General features: G+C 48.2%; 1 pseudogene across 1 annotated transcript in view; it reads right to left on the bottom strand.

Moving 5' to 3' along the window:
• Positions 1–8747: 8747 nt before the first annotated feature.
• LOC308278474 (mitochondrial intermembrane space import and assembly protein 40-like) overlaps positions 8748–19426 on the bottom strand; it is a 207554-nt pseudogene continuing 196875 nt past the window's right edge. The window contains exon 6 of the transcript in view: positions 8748–9044. The product of the transcript in view is annotated as a mitochondrial intermembrane space import and assembly protein 40-like (transcript). The remainder of the gene's footprint in view (positions 9045–19426) is intronic.

Raw genomic sequence — 19426 nt, 5'->3', positions numbered from 1 at the left:
CTGGGGGTGTGGGCACGGGCGAGGGGCGGGCCTGCTCATCCATGTCGTGCACTTTGAGGTCTGTCCACTCCAGTTGGATACACAGTGGGAACCAGAATAGGAAGAGCCAACGTCCACCTGTTGGTTTCTTGCCTTTTTAAGTTGGGAGCTTTCCCCTCTCAGAAGGTCTTTATATTTTTACTACTGAGGTATAACTCAGTGCAGCTCTGTTGGCCAGAGCGGAAGTGGCTGCCATGACCACCTTGGTCCCCGAGCTCCTGTCCTCTCTCGGTCATGACGCAGGCTGTAGAGCAGCCTTGTGCAGGGCCCTCCCTTCAGCCAACACAGGACGGATTCCGCTGGGCTGTCCTCTGCCCTCACAGAAAGCTGTCCCCATTAGGCTGTGGTTCCCCCTTCACCTGCAGCTTCCTGTGCCCTGCCCAGAGCCTCCTGCCCCTGCGCTGGAGGGGAGCCCAGCACCACCTATGATGGGGAGGTGGCAGGGGATGTTTTGCCTGTATCTTCTTCCTGCACAGTTTAACCCATTTAGTCCCATTTTATGTCATATACAGAATTCCTATAAGAACCTATTCCATTTTATAGAAGAGGGCTGGACACGGAGGTGCATTCCTAATCACAGTACTTGGGTGGTTGAGACAGGAGGGTTGCAGGTTCCAGGCCAGCTTCAGCAACTTAGTGAGACCCTGTTTCAGCATAAAAAATAAAAAGGGCCGGGGTGTAGAACACCTATAAATTGCTCTTTACGTTTTTATAGGTGTCCTATATTAGGACAATGGGACATATTGGGTTAAGGAAGTAAAGCTCCCAATGCTGAGATGCATTGATGAGGATGGTCCCTAGGGAGACCTCCTTCTGGAACCTTGGGGAGTTACTCTGATGTGGGCTCAGTGTATAATTCAGGAATTAGTCTGGAACCTTCTGTGGAACATCGTCAGAAGAAGGGAAGGTTTTCTAAGAGGAGAAGTTAAAGTAACTTCCAAGGATGTTTGATCAGCCTACTCCCTTTTGGTTCATCTTTCCCTGGGGGCTCTGGTGAGATAATTTCTTACCAATTTTAGTATTAAGACATTGAAATGAACCGGGTGTGGTGCACACACCTGTAATCCCAGTACTTGAGAGGCTGAGACAAGAGAATTGCAAGTTTGATGCTAGCCTCAGCAGCTGAGTGAGGCTTACATTAACTTAGCAAGACCCTGTTTCCAAATAAAAATAAAAGAGGGCTGGGGTATAGCTCGGAGGTTTTGAAACCAGTGTCCCTAGTTTCAATCCCCAGCATAACACACACACACACACACACACACACACACACACACACACACACACTTGAAATGTTTAAAGAGGCACAGCCTAGGATCATTCCAGTATCACCATGGTATTTCATTGAGGGCAGAAAGGGAATTTCATTTCGCTCTGGTGCTTGGTTACAGGGACATTATCCTTGAACAACATCAACATCATGCTATCTAAGTGTACTCAGCTCTATGTAGAGTTTCTGCCATTTTGCTCGCTAACTGATGAACATTAACTGACCACTAGTCACTTTATATCCTTCACTAACGCTTTCATTACCACACTCCCATTGCTTACTGAAATAGACCGAAACCCCTCCTTATATTCTGGAAAAGACCCCTCTCCTTAGTGGGAGTGGCTGAGCTTTTGAGAAGTGTGAAGATCTACATACTGAACCTACTCACATTTCCTTAGTACCTGCTGAACGCAATGTCCTGTAGATGGAGCGGGAGTGGGACGCGAGCAAGAGGACCGCTCTGCGCATCTGGACTGCACTCAGTGTCAGCCAGTCACCTGCCCTGCACATCACGGCTGTGTGGGAGGTGGGCTGCTGGCATGGAAGATGCTGTCTGCTGCAGACCTCTTTTCTTCCCCAGGCCTAGACCTTGATGCTGTTACCGTGGGACTTCAGAGATGGCCAGCCACTCCCCTGCTTCATCTGTCATTTCTCTGTTTTCCTTATGCGAACATTCTCTTAATTAGCTGATGATTTCAGGTAAAACTGATTCGCTCAGTGTACTCCTTCCCAGAAATCAACCCACGGAGCAGTCTGAAAGTTATAAGAGCATCAAGAAACACATGAGAAATGTTCTTAAAGACTTTTAAAACCCTACTAAATATACTACACCAAACTCAAGTCAGATCCTTCAGGTTGCACTGGATTCTCCCATTGGCTGTATTCTTCCATTCACTTCTCCCACGGTCATCTTCTGTAAAAGAGAGATGACAGGAGATAGAACTCCACCCTCTCAGCTTGGCCATCTTCCAGGACCTAAGGTTGGATTTCAGAGACAGGTTGACGGCAGAGAAAAGTTGGACCATGAATTATAACCACCACTCAAGTTCTTACCTCACGTGAGTATGCCTTTCCCACAGTCCTTGAGGGCAAAACTCCGGCTCACCCATGAACCAGCAAGCTCTTGATGTGGCACTGGCGGATCTCCCATCGCAGGTCATGGTTGTATGTGTAGGAGATGCTGGAGACTGGTGCATCAAAGGGAGCTGGCTTCCCCCATGCCTGTATGTTTCCCTGTCTAACACACTAAGGACACTCTCATACTTTCCTCTCAATGTGTCTTTGCTGTTCAGACACTAACACATATTTCTGAGTCACCACAAGCCGTGGAGTAGGCTGGACATTGGCAGTTGTGTGCTGAGACTCCAAGTGAGAGGCTGGTCGCTTTACCAGGTCACAGACGAGTAGCAAGTTGTGCTTTGTCATATGACGACTTCCAATTCGAGGGTCATTGATGTGCATGCGCTACTCTGGGTCTTGTATCAGAAAAAAAAATTTTTTTTAAATAAAATGATGTTATCCATTGGTGTGAATATGTATGTGCATGGGGACCCCAAGTGAGAATCAGAACAGAACATCCCTCTCTCTTTCTTGACAGTGACCATCTGATCTTCACAAGATAGTCCTGGTGCCAGCGGCCCCGATGTTAAGAAGGTCTCCAAAGTCAAGGTCACTGGGTCCTACACAGTGGGTAAATACAGCGCTGGTTCGACCTTACCCCATTATCCCTGCAATGTTGGGGCCATTGTGCACAAAAACGGAAACCCTCCACAGTCATCCCTGCACCACGCGGGGAGAGACAGGTTCAGCCTATGGCTGCCGTTTGTGCTAGGCACTGTGCTACACCTCACCCTTCCTCGGTTGGCCCTGCCAGAGGCCTGTGGTGTTGATATGCCAAAGGAACCCATTACGAGTGGTTACCTGACTCAGTCACAGCCAGCTCATGGTGGGAATAAAGTTGAAACTCAGAGCTCCCTGGCTCACTCTGCCCTCAGTCAAGAAGGGATTGAGCTGGCTCAGATAGGGTTGGTGGGGGAATGCTCAGATACTGTGTCCAGCTCAAAACAGAAATGGGTAGTGTGGAGAGAGGTTGGGTATAGCTGAGCAGGTTCCTGATGGTGGCTTGGCTTGGCTGGGCCTTGAAGCCGAAACCTTCAGGGACTGATGGGCCACATGAACCCTGAGCGTCACACCTGGACCTCCTCACTCCATCTTCCTGACCACCCCAATTAGCAGAGGAATAAGTGAATGCTGAGGTTAAACCTGCCCAGGGTTACACCACTGGGATTCCAGCCCAGTCTAACTCCAAAGCCCAAGCTGCCTGTGCCTGCTTCATACAGCCACACTCAGGTCTCTTCATGTGAGATCAAGTGTTTAATCCATTGTAAAAAGCCTCGTGTGGACTTTATGTCTTTGTGGTGGTGGGAATTGAGCCTAAGCACCTTGTACATGCCAGGTGCTTAAACGCTCTACTAAATAACCCACATCCTCAATCTTTTATTTGTTGAGACAGAGTCTCAGTAACTTGCCAAGGCTGGTCATGAACTCTGGATCCTCATACCTCAGTCTCCCAAGGAGTTGGCATTTCCACGAGTGTGCCACTATGCCCAGCTTGAAGAAGAGATATTTGAAGTGGCCAAGTACTTTCCAAAATTAGCGATAGACATCAAACCTCAGAGAATACCAAGCAGGACAAATGCCAAAAATCTACACGTCTGGATGTCATGGAAAATAGAAACCAAAGACAAAATCTTGAAGCCAGAAGGGGGAAAATATTGCACCTATAAACAATGGTAAGAATTACAGTTGACTACTTTTTACAAGCCATGCAAGCAAGTGTGGAATTAAGTATTTTCCAATATTTATTATTAAAAGAAAGAAGCACCCCCAACCTCACCAACCTAGAATTCTATGTCTGGTTTGCCATAGAATAATAATAAGACATAGAATAATAAGAATTATTATTCTTAAGTAAAGGAGAAATAACACGTTCTCAGATCAGGAAGAGTGCTTCAGAAACACATCTCATCCATGATGGAAAACTTGAGGGCCTGAGTTGTCATGGAAAGAATTGGGTAGATCACAAGCCATTCTTTTTTTCTCCTCTGACCGAGCAGATTGGTTTTAGTCAATGCTGGGAATGGCACTGTTCAAACCCTTCATTTCAAAATAAAATGAGAGAAAATAACCTGACATGAGGCTGAACAGCAAGTGATCAGCTGACTGTACCTAGGTATCTTGATTTATTTTGTATTGTAAAGGTCAATCCTGTTTAAAACCCTTTTCTGTGGGCAGGTGGGGAATGACTAATTTACAGAATGTGAAAGCTCCTAGGAAATGTTTTTTTGGTCATAACTGGAATTGAACCCGGAGCACTCCACCTCTGAGCTACACCCAGCCCTATTCTATTTTTTTATTTTGAAACAGGCCTCACTTAAGTCATTTCCCTCCTGTGCTGTCATACGTGTGGCTATGCACATATTACTATAGTATTCTAACTTGAATTCTTTGGAAAGATACCGAGGACTGACTGGTATAGCTGGATCATATGGTGGTTCCATTCCTAGTCTTTTGAGGGAAGCTCCATACCAGTCTCCATAATGATTTTATTAATTACAGTCCCACAAATAGCATGTAAGAGTTCTCACTACCCTACATCCTTGCCAGCATGTGTGCTTATTTGTGTGTGTGTGTGTGTGTGTGTGTGTGTGTGTGTGTGTGTGTGTGTTGCTGGGGCTTGAACCCAGGGGCATTCTACCTCTAAGCTACAACTCCAGCCCTATTTTTATTCTTTATGTTGAAACGGGGTCTCACTGAGTTACAAAGGGCCTCACTAAGTAGCTGACGCTGTCCTCGAACCACAATCTTCCTGTCTCAGCCTCCCAAATGCTGGGATTACAAGTGTACACTTTAAAATGGGGTCTCACTGAGTTGCAAAGGGCCTCACTAAGCAGAGGCTGTCTACAAACCCAGATCCTCCTGTCTCAGCCTCCCAAAAGCTGATATTACAGTGTGCACCAACATGCCTGGCTTACAGTTATTTCAAAATATTTTTTTTGTAGTACTGGTGATTGAACCTAGGAGCACTCTACCTCTGAGCTACACTCCCAGCCCTATTTTTTTATTATTATTTTTTAGTTTGAAGCAGGGTCTCACTAAGTTGCAGAGGGCCTAAGTTACTGAGGCTGCCTGTGAACCTGCGATCCTCCTATCTCAGCCTACCCACTACTAGGATCACAAGCGTGTGCCACCATGCCCAGCTGAAAATAACTTTTCAAATTACTTTTTGTCACTGGGCATGGTGACTCATGCCTATAATCCTAGTTCTTGGGAGGCTTAGACAGGAGGCTCACAAGTACAAGGCCAGCCACAGCACCTTAGCAAGGCCCTGTTTCCAAATTTAAAAAAATAGGACTGGCGTATAGCTCAGAAGTAGAACATCCCTGGGTTCAATCCCTAGTATCATAATAAGTTAATTAATTAATTAATTAATTAGTAAGGATGGGGTCTTACCTCAGAGGTAAAATGCCCTTGGGTTCAATCCCTAGTACCACACAAAAAGTTCTTTTCAGTCTGGCATTGGTTGGATTTGTGAGTGGAGAGTCCACACATAGTGAAGGCCAACTGGACCGCTATGTTCTAATGTCAAGCAGAAAATAAGACTTTGATTTTAGGATAATATACAAGTGCCTCGGGCTTTGGGGTTGGGCCCCTCTGCCCAGGGTTATTTCCTTCCCCCTTTGCCAGCTCCTCTCCTTCTTACCCTGTTGGGCTGAGCATCACTCTTGAGGGGGTTGCTCTCTGACCTCCGGAACTGGCCGCCCCTGCACACCACATCTCTTTCCATTCCTACTGACCACTGCAGGGATTTCGCAGTCAATTGTGATGATTTCACCAGTGTCTCTCCCCCTTCAACCAGGCTATAAATTCTATGGTGACCAAGGCCACTTCGGCTTCTGCCCACAGTAGTGATGGCCACTTAGAGATGAGGTCGAGACCACTGTGCTAAGACGTGTTGGCCAAATTTGAGGGAAACGGCTGGTACTTGGCTTCCTAAGGGATCAGAAAGAACACGGCCATAGACACACTTGGTTGAAGTCGGCTCCGCATCCAGAGCGGGTCTGTGTCTAGTCAGAGGTCAGCACACATTTCCCAAGGATGACATTGAGCCCAGAAGTCAGGAGTTGGAGTCTGGTCTCTAAAACACCAGGCTCAGCACCCTGTACAGGAGGCAGCTGTACACTAGGATGAGGGCAGCTCCAGAGGTCAGCTTCACCAGGCCCAACCTCCACTTACCACACATTTGCCAAGACGCCTCCCAGCACATGCACAAAACTGCTGACATACGAAAGTGTGCATCATGGCCCAACTCCCAGGATAATCAAATCTCACGAGAGCCACTGTTCATGGCCGCATAACACGGCACGCGTTAGGCATCATCAAATATGCACCATGGTCCTTTTCCCTCTCTGTGTAATTTGACTCTTATAACGTGGGGTAACTTTACCTGCTTCAGAATCTCTGCATCCCAAGGTCCCTGTTGCTTCTGCACCCAAAAGAAAAACAGGTGCAGAATCAGCAACGGCCGCAAGGTAGCGCTGGGTAACACCTGTGATTTCAGGGTGGGTTTTTGTTTTCAGTTTATTTTTTGTTTCATTTTTTAGTATTGGGGTCTGAGTCAAACCCTTCAGCCCATTTTTGAAAAAAAAAATTTGTATTTGTTTTTGGTACTGGGGATTGAACCCAGAGGTCTTCTATTTCCAAGCTAGGCCCAGGCCTGACATTATTTCTTTATTTGGAAACAGGGTCTCACTAGGTTTCTGAGAGCCTTTCTATGTGTTGCTTCTAAACTGCTGAAGGCCTTGCCAAGTTGCTCATGCTGGCCTTGAACATTTGGGATGGAAAAAAAAACACCTGAGGGACTCTGAGAAGCCCACCAAGCCACGACATGACAGGGACACAGCCCTGTGAGAGACTGAACCAGTGCACTCAGAGAAGCCAGGCGTAGGTCCTGACCACAGACACTAATATTTTATAATGGATAATATTTTTTAATGGATAATATTTGCTGTTTCAAACTGCTAAGTTTGTGTTTGTTTATTTGTGGTACTGGGGGTTGACCAGGGGCATTCTACCTCTGAGCTACATCCCCAGCCCTATTATATATATTTTTTGTTTTGAAACAGTCTCAATAGGTTGTTGAGAGACTCACTACTTGTTAAACCTGTCCTCAAACCTATGGTCCTCCTTTCTCCACTTCCCAAGTATTGGGATTATAGGCATGCACCACCATGCCTGGCTTCAAGCTGCTAAATTTTAAGGTAATTTTTTTACACAGTAACACAAATAAACTTGTGTCATATGTAGTATTATATCTACCACAGCCTGAAAACAGCTGTTACCTGAACAAAGGGCTTCATCAGTTCTTTTCTTCAAATGGGAAGAACCTTCCCCACCTCGCAGTGAATCTGCAATGTCTCTAAGCAGGTATCTGTTCACAAAGAAAAATGACCTTGCTTTGAACTCAACCCAGAAAATATTAACAGATGCAAACTGATGTACCAAGATCTTGAAAGAGGAATTTCCATGAAATTTCTCATAACTTTAAATTTTCCTTATATCGAGTGCATTTCAAACTTGTAAAAACAAAAGACACATTCAAATCAGGTAGAAATCACACATTTTTATTGAGAACTTCATTCACACTGTTTCCTCTCTTGGCTGCAGCTCTGGCAATGCAGGTTGCAACCTCTGGAGAACATGACATTGGACCAGACATGAGAGCCAGAGTGAATGCGGCCCCAAACCCGGGCTTTCAGAATTCCTACACCTTCCAGGAACTGGACAGTCCAGTCTCCACCTTCTCAGTGTAGACAACCTGGAGCCCAGTTAGAACCTGGGAACAAGATGCATCAGAATGGGCTACGGTGCCCCTCTTCTGCGCAGGGCAAGATGGCCTCGGCAAACCCAGATCTGACCACTGGCCTCCTCTGTTAGGAATGGCCCCACACCAGCGCTTCAGAAGGAAGAGGCTTTGCTTCTGTTTACCAAAGAGGAATCGAGTCTGCTAAAAGGGACACAATATATCAGAATAAATCATCTCACTCACAAGAAACATTTCTGGATGATTTCTGGTTGCTGAGAATATCCAGCACAGTGTGTCAAAGTGGCAAAGTTTCAGACAATCTAATAAAAGAAAATTCACAGGTGGCAGCTGCGTTCACTGGTAGGTTCATGTAGGACATGATTCCTACCAACCCCCATTTTTTCAGTGTATATGGAAAGGGCCAAGACCCCGATCATCAGAATAAGTTATTTGGTACATTACAGTGCACAGAATGATAGAAGGATAGACACTTTCTCGAAGGTGATTTAAAGGCTCTCTACCAAAGGTCCACATCGCTCTTTGTGGAAGGACTGCAGCCCAGGGCACAGGCCCTCATCAGCTTGGCCTCTCCTCCTCTTTGGTGATGGTGCCCTCCGTGGGCACGGCTTCCTCTGCATGTTCTGCTGGCTTCTTCTCCTCGTCCTGCTCGTCGTCTTGGGGATAGAGGTCCAGGTATTTCTGCATGCATTCCTGCATGGCCCAGAACTGGTCGACACAGTCTGAGCCCTTGATTTCCTCTGCGCTATAGTGGAAGCAGGAAAAGGCCGACTTGAATTGTTCCCCACAGGGGCTGCTGGCCATCGCCAAGGCACGGGCTGTTCCAGTTAATGTCTCCAATTGGCAGTACCAACCCTGGAACAGGAAGATGGGCAAGGGAATGGAAGAGAGGTTTTCTAAACCCGGTGTGGTGGCACAGGCCTGTCATCCTAGTCCTCAGAACATGGGGAAACAGTCCAGTTCCCACAGAGCCTGGCAAGTCCTCCCCCATGGACTTACCTCTGGATCTGGATCCAGATCAGGCTCAAGCACCTGGTACACAGGCAGCATTCCTTGGCCCAGCTGGATAGAAGTGGCCATTGGCATTCTTCTCCATGTGGTACACTAATATATATTGTAAGCCACCTTGGAACCACAAAAATAAAATAAATGCCATTCACATCACACATGGTCCTTCACTCCAAGCCTGACACTCTACACTGGTATCTAAAGCCCTCGGCTGAATTCCTCTTAATTCCAGTGTAGAAAACTTCACTAATTCACAATCTTCTGTTTCTACCCTCATTTACTTTCTATTTGTTTTTATTTTTGTGGTACTAGAGACTGAATCCAGGGGCATTCTAACTCCTAGTTACACCCCTAACCCTATTTTTAAATTTTTATTTTGAAACAGAGTCTTACTAGGTTGCTGAGAGTCCCATTACTTGCTGAAGCTGTCCTTGACCTGCGATCCTTCTGTCTCAGCCTTGGATGTACTGAGATTTCAGGCATGCATCAACACACTGAGCTGCTGACCTGGCATTTTAAAAATGAAATACAGAGGAGTGTTGGCAGCTCACTACCAACACCTTCAACAGCTGCAGGGCAAGCTCTTATGCATTCAGCTTCACCTGGGACTTGAGAAATCCCCCTTTTTTTTTTCTTTTTGTGGTACCAGAGATTAAACCTAGGGGCATTTTATCTGCAAGATACACCACCAGCTCTGGTTTTATTTATTTATTTTTATTTTAAAACAGGGTATCACTAAGATTTGGAGGGCCTCACCAAGTAGCTAAGGCTGGCCACAAACCTGGGATCCTCTTGTCTCAGCCTCCCAAGTATGAGAAATCCTTTTACAGGATTAGGCTTCATGGCCTAACTCCATGATGCATGCAATTTCTGGGCTTCGTGGGGTCCAGGTCAGGCTCCCAGCCAGGGCCCACAGATTCCCAGAGCCCAAGCCCTTTCCCCACTTCTCACTGCATCTCCCTCTTCCAGTGCTGCCCAAGGAAGTCTGCCAACAGTCCTGAGCAAACAGTTGTCCAAGGAAACACTGCTGCCATGTGAAGATCATAACTCAGTCTGCAGAAGTTCTTCTTGAGAGCTGGGAGGAGAAAGTGCTGACAGTGGTGGTACCAATTAGCATCTCAGGGACACAATGTAAATCAACAAAGATGGTAGTTTCAGCAGTTCAATTAATGTACACAGAAGTTGTTTGTTTGTTTGTTTGTTTGTTTGTTTGTAGTACTAGAGATCGACCAAAGGGGAATTCTCCCTCTGAGCTGCAACCCCAGCTCTACTTATTTTGAAAGTTGCTGAAGACTGGCTTCAAACCTATGATCCTCTGTCTCAGCCTCCCAAGTACTAGGATTTCAGATGTGTACCACTATGCACAGCTAGATGTAAAAATATTTATTGATTGATTTATTGATTGATTGATTGTCTTGGAATTGAATCCAGGGGCATTCTACCTCTGAGCTAGACCTCAAGTCCTATTTCATTTTTTATTTTGAAACAGTCACATTAAGTTTTAAAGGACCCTGCTAAGTTACTGAGAATGTTTCTGAACCTGTGATCCTCTTGTGTCTGCCTCCCATGTACTTGGGGTTATGAGCACCACTGTGCCCAGCTGGAATATATAGTGTTTGAAAATTTCTAAGCATGAAGAAGACTTCACTCCAGTGGCAGCTACTTCAAGCTCTTCTACCATATTTATGACCAATTTGTACCCAAAATCTTGTCAGTTATCATCATAGGCATTGGAAGTGGGTTTTGACAGTAATCCCAGTACCTTGGAGGCTGAGAAAGGAGGATCATGGGTTTGCAGCCAGCCTCAGCTACAGAGTGAGGCTCTCCACAACTTAATGAGACCCTATTTCAAAATAAAGAATAAAAAATAGGGCTGGGGGTATATAGCTCAGAGGTAGAATGTCCCTGAGTTTAATCCCAAGTACCGCAAAAGAAGGGGGGGAGGCTTGGGGTGTAGCTTGAGGAATAATGGCCCTGGGTTCAGTCCACAGTACAAAAAAGTTTTTAATTGATAAACTGAGTGTCTGCTGACTCTAGCAGTCTCTAGAGTGACATCTTAGGCTCAAGTGACCATCACTCTATTGGGCTGTGAACCAACAAGTGTGCAACAGTTTTGACTAAGTGAGCAGAATCCTGCTGCTAAGAAAACAGCCTGTGTTGAGTTTCCTTTTGGTGCCAGGTGATTGTAGAGCCAGCGCCTCATAGGACAATCCTCACGATGGCGCCTGTGCCTCCCTGCTGGAGACCTTGTAGATGCTGCAGGATTCAGTCTCATAACCTGACTGAGCAGACGCATCCCTGTCGCCCTAACCTACCTGTAACTGCCGGAGGCCACCGCATCCACCCTTCACACTTCATCATTGTGAAGCATCCAGCTGCTTAGGTCAGTGCAGAAACTCAGGAGAGAAGAGGCAGGAGGGTTTCAGTAGGAGAAACTGCCCTGCCCTAAGGCTCAGCACAGCCTCAGTACTTTGGAAGAAATGATACTCACCACATACAGAGTGGGCCATACAGAGTGGACCTTCAGTCCACACAGCTGAAGCAGTAAATGGTCTTCCAGGAGCAGAAGATGTCCTGTGGGAAAGGCCCTGGCCACCTGCCCCTGAGAGGCTGTCACCCAGCCTCCTGAGAATGCCCCTGGGCTTAGACCCCTCTAGGACTCTTGGCCAGGAGGAGGAAGGCCCATGGCAGTGGGAGACACTACAACATCTCCCCAGGACCTGGGGCATTTCCAACCTGTGCAATGTTGGAAGGCAAGGGAGGTTTTCCCTAAAGGCTGATGTTTTTACCTTTGGTCAGCAGCACCCAGAGTCAGGGCCTGATCCCCGCACTCAGCCCTCCAGAGAAACAGATGCCAGAGCCAGATGCACTGTATACTAGAGGCTTCTCCTGAGGAAAGGCTGGGTGAGCACAGAAAAGGGAGTCAACACTGACCAGATCTGGGTGGGGACATCCAATGTCTGGTTCCATTTCTAATTTACATTGATGAAATAAAGTACAGCATTATTATCACCCTAATGGAGTAAAGCAAAGCCCAGAGTGGTTACTCAAGATCAGGCAGACCCAGATCACGATCAATATCCAGCAGAGGGGTCCTGGTGTCCAGGAGGCTTCAGATGGCCTTGTGTGTCTCTCCAATATCTGTTGGAGTCCACTGTGGTCAAAGCCAGGGTCCAGGGAACTGAGAGACATGTTAGTTAGGAAGAGTTAATAATCTCACAGTCTAGAGACTTAGCTAACCATCACACTAAACCTCAAAACAGCCATAATTGTGATTTATCAACTGAAAATGATAAAGTCAACCATATATATAAGAAAACACTGCAGTGTGTTACCTGTTGGTGTTTTCACACTCAGCAGCCTGTGTTCACAGGAGACACCTTCTAAGCAAATAGTAAAAAAAACTTCTGCTCCCCTTTCACTGGAGCTACGTGGGTAGATCCAAGTTGAATCTTTGGGGCCAGCAGGATCAGCAAGAGGTCCTTATGATCTGGGTGGATTTCTCCAGGTGACCTGCTTCCAGCCCTGATTGTTGGTGGTGGTGGTGGCCACAGGTTCACAACAGGGTTTCCTGGTGGAGAGAGAGCCTTTTGTGCCACTAGCTCTTTGGAAGACAACTGGCTTTCAGGCCTCAAGGCCATACTGGGGCCTCACAAAGGAACAGCAGGCAGGCTCTGTCTACTCTATTTGGAGCTGCCCAGGAGAATGACAGACTTTCTGCAGTCTCCTCTGGGTGGGGCTGGAGAGAGGAGGGGCCTGGCTGTGTCTTTGCTCCCAAAGTCTCCCATCTGGAATAGTAGTCAGGTTCTCTCTACTGTTCTCCAGGCTGGGCAGGGGAGTGGAAGGTGGGCTGTCTCTACCCTCCTGTAGACTGCACAGGGGGATAGTAGGCAGGCTGTGTCTCCTGCCCCATTCTGCCCTGACTCTGTGCCCTCCATGGCCAGGGAATGTCAGAGAGCAGGAACAGGGAGGCAGCAAGGGAATTTTCACTGGCTCTCCAATTTGGAGACAGTGAAGGCAGAAGTATCTGTGGGTTTGGAGGTGGCCCAACCCCTGATGCTCCCACCCAACCTGGAGTGCATCTCGGTCACCCCATTGGCAACATCTGGTAAGTAGCCATTGTGAGGTCAAATATTCATTGGACATAGAGCCAGGTCCAACGTGGGTTATGTATGACCCTCAAGATCCTGGGGTTCAGGTGTATCAAAGCAGCTCATGAGAACTTAATGAATACTCACCCTGGCTCAGCCACAGGTGAGCAGGATGGGTTTAGCTGATGGCCTCTGGTTTGAGTGTACAGTGAACATCTGTAGATGATGTTTAGTGCAAAGGGAAATGCGAGTGGGCACCTTGTATCTCCCTGCAGGGCCTGTTCCTTCAGCGCCTTGGAATTTGTGAGCAAACAGTGGAGAGTCCCAGAATCCAGATGTCCATCCCAGAGCCTTTGTTGGTCTTGGTAGAACTCAGGTTACAAAGTGGAGAGCACCACAGGAGGACTGCAGCTGCTGCCCAGCGGTGATCTTGTGACTCAGCCCAAAGTCCATGAGCTGGAGAATCTCATTCTAGCTGCTATTTGTCGGAGTCCACTGTGGTCAAAGGTAGGGTCCAGGGAACTGAGAAATTTAATGTTGGAGTGCAGTACCTGCTTGGTGTCCATCTCAGCGGCCTTCTTTCACTGAGATACCTTGTAAGTATGGAATACTTAATATTCACCTCAGATGGGTTTGGCTGATGGCTTCTGGGTCTGGTCTACAGTGAACATGCGATCAGTGATGTTTTGTGCATTGGTGGAGAGGCGAAAGAGCACCCAATAGCCCCCTGCAGAGCCTGCTCCTTCAGCAGGGAGGGAGTTTGTGAGCAAACATTGGAGGAGGAAGCCCAGGACCCAGAAGTCCATCTTGGAGCATTATGCTTGGTCCTGGTAGAACTCAGGGAGCACAGTGGAGAGCGCCACATGAGGACTGCAGATGCTTCCCAGCCGTGATCTTGCAGCTCAGGCCAAAGTGATGTGTTGGAGCTTCTCACTCTAGCTGGTATCTATCAAGTCCACTGTAGTCTAAGTTAGGGCCCAAGGAGCTGAGAGATATGATAATTAGGAGAAGTTAGTCATCCCACAGTGTACAGAGTTATCTATCCATCACAAACCCACAGATGCATCCAATTGTGATTTATCAATTGAAACAACATAATACAGACATGAATGAAAGAAAATGCTGGAGTGCATTACCTGTTGGTGTCCATCTCAGTGGCCTGCTTTTGCTGGAGATAACTTGTATGTATAAAATACAGGGCACTTCTGTTTCCTTTTCAATGGATCCAAGGCAAATCTTTAGGGCCAGCACATAACATCAGGTCCCTATGATCTGGGTCACAATTCTCCGAGTTTCCTGCTTCCAACCCTGAATGTTGTCCATTGTGGTGGCCACAGGTGCACAACAGGGTTGCCTGGTGGAGGGGAAATCTTTATGTGCAAATAGCACCTGGAAGGACAAGCTGGATTTGGGACTCATGGCCATGCTGATAATGGGGTGCTCTCACTAGGGCCTCACAGAGGAACAGAGGCAGGCTCTGTCTACTTTCCTCAGAACTCTGCAGGAGAGGCAGTCAGGCTCTCTACAGTCTCCTCTGGATAGGGCTGGAGGAAAAGGGGGGCCTGGATGTATCTTTGTTCTCAAAGTCTCTCCTGGGGAACAGCAGGCAGGTTCTCTGTACTCTACTTCAGGGTTGGTAAGGTAGTGGCAGGCAGGCTGTCTCTACCCTCCTACAGACTGTTCAGGGAATGGAAGGCAGGCTGTGTCCTCTGTCCCCCTTCTTCCCTGATTCTTTGACCTCCTTGGTAGGGGAATGGTCAGAGAGAAGGAATGGGATTCAAGAAGGGAGTGCTCACTGGCTCTCCACATTGGAGGGAGAGTGAAGGCAGAAGTATCTGTGGGGATGGAGATGGCCAGATGCCAGGATGCTCCTGTCTAACCTGCAGTGCACCCTGGCTCACCGGGTTTCACACTCTGGTAGGTGGCCAGTGGGTAGTCACTCATTCTTTTGGACATAGGTAGCCATTGTGGTGTGGCTTGTACCCCAGGCAATGCATGACCCTCAATATCCTGAGGTTCATATGTTTAGGGAGTGGCTCGTGAAGAATTGGAGTATACTCACTCAGGCTAAGCCAGGGATGCCCCAGGTGGGTTTGGACGATGGCCTCTGAATCTAGTCTACAATGAACATTTGATCAATGAAGTTTTCTGCATCAGTGGAAAGGTGAGCTGACACCTTGTAGCTCCCTGCAGGGCCTGATCCTTCAGCTCCTCAGAGGTGGTATCTTGAGGAGAGGGAGGGAGCAAATAGTGGAGGAGGATGCTCAGGTCCTCGATGTCCACATCGGAGGTTTATGCTTGGTCCTGGTAGAACTCAGGGTGCAGAGTGGAGAGCGCCACAGGAGGACGGCAGCTGCTGCTCAGCGGTGATCGTGTAGCTCAGCCCAGTCATGAGCTGGCGCAGCTCACTCTAGCTGCTGTCAGAGTCCACTGTGGTCAAAGTCAGGGTCCAAGGAGCTGAAAGACATGTTGGTTTGGAGAAGTTAGTCATCCCACAGTGTATAGAGTTATCTAGCCATGACACTACAAGATGCATCCAATTGTGATTATTTGAAAATGACATAATACCAGCATAATATGAAGAAAATGCTGGAGTGTGTTACCTGCTTGCTGTGTGTATCTCAGCAGCCTATTTTGGCTGGAGACACCTTATAAGTATATAACACAGGGCACTTCTGGTCCCCTTGCACTCCAGCTACTTGGATGGATCCAGGGTGAATCCCTAGGGCCAGCAGGCAACAGTGGCAGATTCTTATAATCGGGGTCACAATTCTGTGAGTTACCTACTTCCAGCCCTGATCATTGTCCATGGTCGTGGCCACAGGTGCACAATAGGGTTGCCTGTACAGGGGGAGTCTTTTTTTAACATTAGCTCCTGGGAGGACAAGCTAAACTTGAGGCCTGAGACCATGCTGCAGGGGCGTGCTGGGAGTGGCGTCTCTCACTGGAGCTTAACAGAAAAACTGCAGGCAGGCTCTGTCTACTCTCCTCATAACTGCGCAGGAGAATGACAATCAGGCTCTCTGCAGTCTCCTCTGGGAGGGGCTGGAGAAAGAGTCTTTGCTCCCAAAGTCTCCACTGGGAACAGCAGGCAGGTTCTCTGTATTCTATCCCAGTCTGGGCAGGGGAGTGGCAGGTGGGCTGTCTCTACCCTCCTGCAGACTGCACAGGGGAGTGGCAGGCAGGCTGGGTTTCTTGACCCCTTCTCCCCTGATTCTGTGCCCTCCTGGCCAGGGAATGCTCAGAGAAGAAAGGGGAGGCAGGAAGGGAATGCTCACTGGCTCTCCACTTTGAGGGGAGAGTGAAGGCAGAAGTATCTGTGGAGTTGGAGGAAGTCCAATGCTCTGATGCGCCTGCCTAACCTGGAGTGCACCCCAACTCACACAGTTTTCAATCTCTGGTAGGTTGCCAGGGTGTTGGACATAGGTAGCCATTCTGGTATGGCTTGTAGCCCTGACCATGCATGACCGTCAACATCCTGAGGTTCAGGTGTTTGGGGAGTGGCTCAAGAAGAATCGGTGGATACTCAGCCAGGCTCAGCTAGGCTTGCCACAGATGGGTCTGCCCAACAGCCTCTAGGTCTGGTATACAGGGAAACTTGGATCAATGATGTTTTGTGCATCAGAGGAAAGGCGAGTGAGCACCTTGTAGCTCCCTGCAGGGCCAGCTCCTCAGCTCCTCAAAATGGTGTCTTGAGGAGAGGGAGTTTGTAAACAAATAGTAGGGGAAGACTCCCAGGCCCCAGATGTCCATCTTGGAGCGTATGGTTGGTCCTGGTAGAACTCAGGGAGCAGAGTGGAGAGCGCCACAGGAGGACGGCAGCTGCTGCCCAGCGACAATCTTGTGGCTCAGCCCAGTCATGAGTCGCAGCTTCTCACTCTAGCTGCTGTCTGAGTCCACTGTGGTCAAAGTCAGGGCCAGGGAGCTGAGAGATATCAGTAGGAGAAGTGAGTCATTCCACATTGTAGAGAGTTATCTAACCATCACACTACAACCCACAGATGCATCCACCGTGAGTTATCAATTGAGAGCAACACAAGACAGGCATACATGAAAGAAAACTCTGGAGTCTGTTACCTGGTGGTGTCTATTTCAGTGGCCTGCTTTTGCTGAAGACACCTTGTAAGTATATAAAACAGGGCACTTCTGTTTTCTTTTTACCGGATCTACTTGGATGGATCCAGGTCGAATCTTTGGGGCCAGCAGGCAACAGCAACCGGCCCTTATGATCTAGGTCACAATTCTCCGGGTTACCTTCTTCCAGCCCTGATTGATGTCCATGGTGGCAGCCACAGGTGCATGACATGGTTGCGTGGTGGAGGTTGAGTCTTTTTCCGTCAATGTCTCCTCAGAGGACAAGCTGGTCTGGGGACCTCAAGGCCATGTTGGTGGGCCATGCTGAGAGTGGAGGTGTTCTCACTGGGGCCTCCTAGAGGAACAGCAGACAGGCTCTGTCTACTCAGGGGAATGACAGGCAGGCTCTCTGTAGTCTCCTTTGAGTGGGGCTGGAGAAAGGATGGGGCCTGGCTGTGGCTTTGCTCCCAAAGTCTCCTCTGGAGAACAGCAGATGGGTTCTCTCTACTCTTCTCCAGGCTGGGCTGGGGGTGGCAGGCAGGCTCTCTTTACCTGCCTGCAGACTGCACAGGGGAATGGCAGGCAGGCTGTGTCTTCTGCCCCCTTTTTCCCTGTGTGGTCTTTTGACCAGGTAATGCTCAGAGAGCAAGACTGGGAGAAGAAAAGAGAACCCTTAGATGGTCTCCACATAGGGGAAGAATAAATGCAGAAGGATCTGCTGGGGATGGAGATGGCCTGATGGTTCCCCTAAACTGGAGTGCACCCAGGCTCACAAAGTTTGCACTATCTGGCAGGCGTGGCCTAATAGTCTGAGTGTCCTGATATTCTGGTGGACACAGACAGCCAGGTTCTATGTGTGATATACCCCAAGCAAGGTGTGACTCTCATCATCGTGGGGTTTGGTTCTTGGGGAGCGGCTCTGAGGAATTCATGAATGCTCACCTGGGTTCGTCCCCTCAGGAGCCTCAGGACTGGTTTGTCTGATGACTTCTGTGTCATGTAGATGATGGCTTGCACATCTGCAGAAGGTCGAGCAGGCACCTCACAGCTACCTGCAGGGCCTGCTCCTTTAGCTCCTCCCAGCTGGTATCTTGAGGAGACAGTGTTTTTTAGCAAAAGTGGGGGAGGACCCCAGACCCTCCATGTCCATCTCGGAGCCTTATGCTTGGTCCTGGTAGAGTTCAGGGTGCAGAGTGGAGAGTGCCACAGGAGGACTGCATCTGCTGCCCAGTGGTGATCTTGCGGCTCAGCTCAAAGTCATGAGTTGGAGCATCTCACTCTAGCTGCTGCTGTCAGAGTCCTCTGTGGTCAAAGTCAGGGTCCAGGGAGCTGAGAAATATGTTAATTAGAAGAAGTTAGCTATCTTAGTGTGCAGAGTTATCTAATCATCACACTATAGCCCATAAATGCATCCGTTTGTGATTTATCAATTGGAAGCAAAAAAAAAAAAAAAAACAGGCATCATAAAATAAAACTCTGGAGTGAATTACCTGTTGGTGTCTATTTCAGTGGCCTGCTTTTGCTGAAGATACCTGGTAAGTATATAAAATAGGGCACTTCTTTTTCCTTTTTACTGGATCTACTTGGGGGGATCCAGGTCAAATCTTTGGGGCCAGAAAGCAACAGCAACCAGATCATGAGGACCATTCTCCAGGTTACCTGCTTGCAGCCCTGATTGTTGTCCGTGGTGGTGGCCACAGGTGCACGATATGGTTGCCTGGTGGAAGGTGAGTCTTTTTCTGCAATTTCTCCTCAGAGGCCTCAAGGTCATGCTGGAGGGCCATGCGAGGATTGGGGTGCTCTCACTGGGGCCTCACAGAGGGATAGCAGGCAGGCTCTGTCTACTTGCTCGATGCGTTGGAGCTGCACAGGAGAATGACAGGCAGGCTCTCTGCAGTCTCCTCTGGGTCAGGCTGGAAAAATAGGGAGCCTGACTGTGTCTATGTTCCCGAGGTCTCCACTGGGGAACAGTAAACAGGTTCTACTTTCCTCCAGGCTGGGCAGGAGAGTAGCCGATGGGCACTGTCTACTGTTCCCCTTTAGCCCTGATTCTGTGTCCACCCT

Source organism: Muscardinus avellanarius, assembly GCF_963383645.1.
Source record: "Muscardinus avellanarius genome assembly, chromosome: 22".
Taxonomy (NCBI): Eukaryota; Metazoa; Chordata; class Mammalia; order Rodentia; family Gliridae; genus Muscardinus; species Muscardinus avellanarius.
The sequence above is the reverse complement of the archived record's forward strand: the minus strand, read 5'-3'. Positions and strand labels throughout refer to the sequence as shown.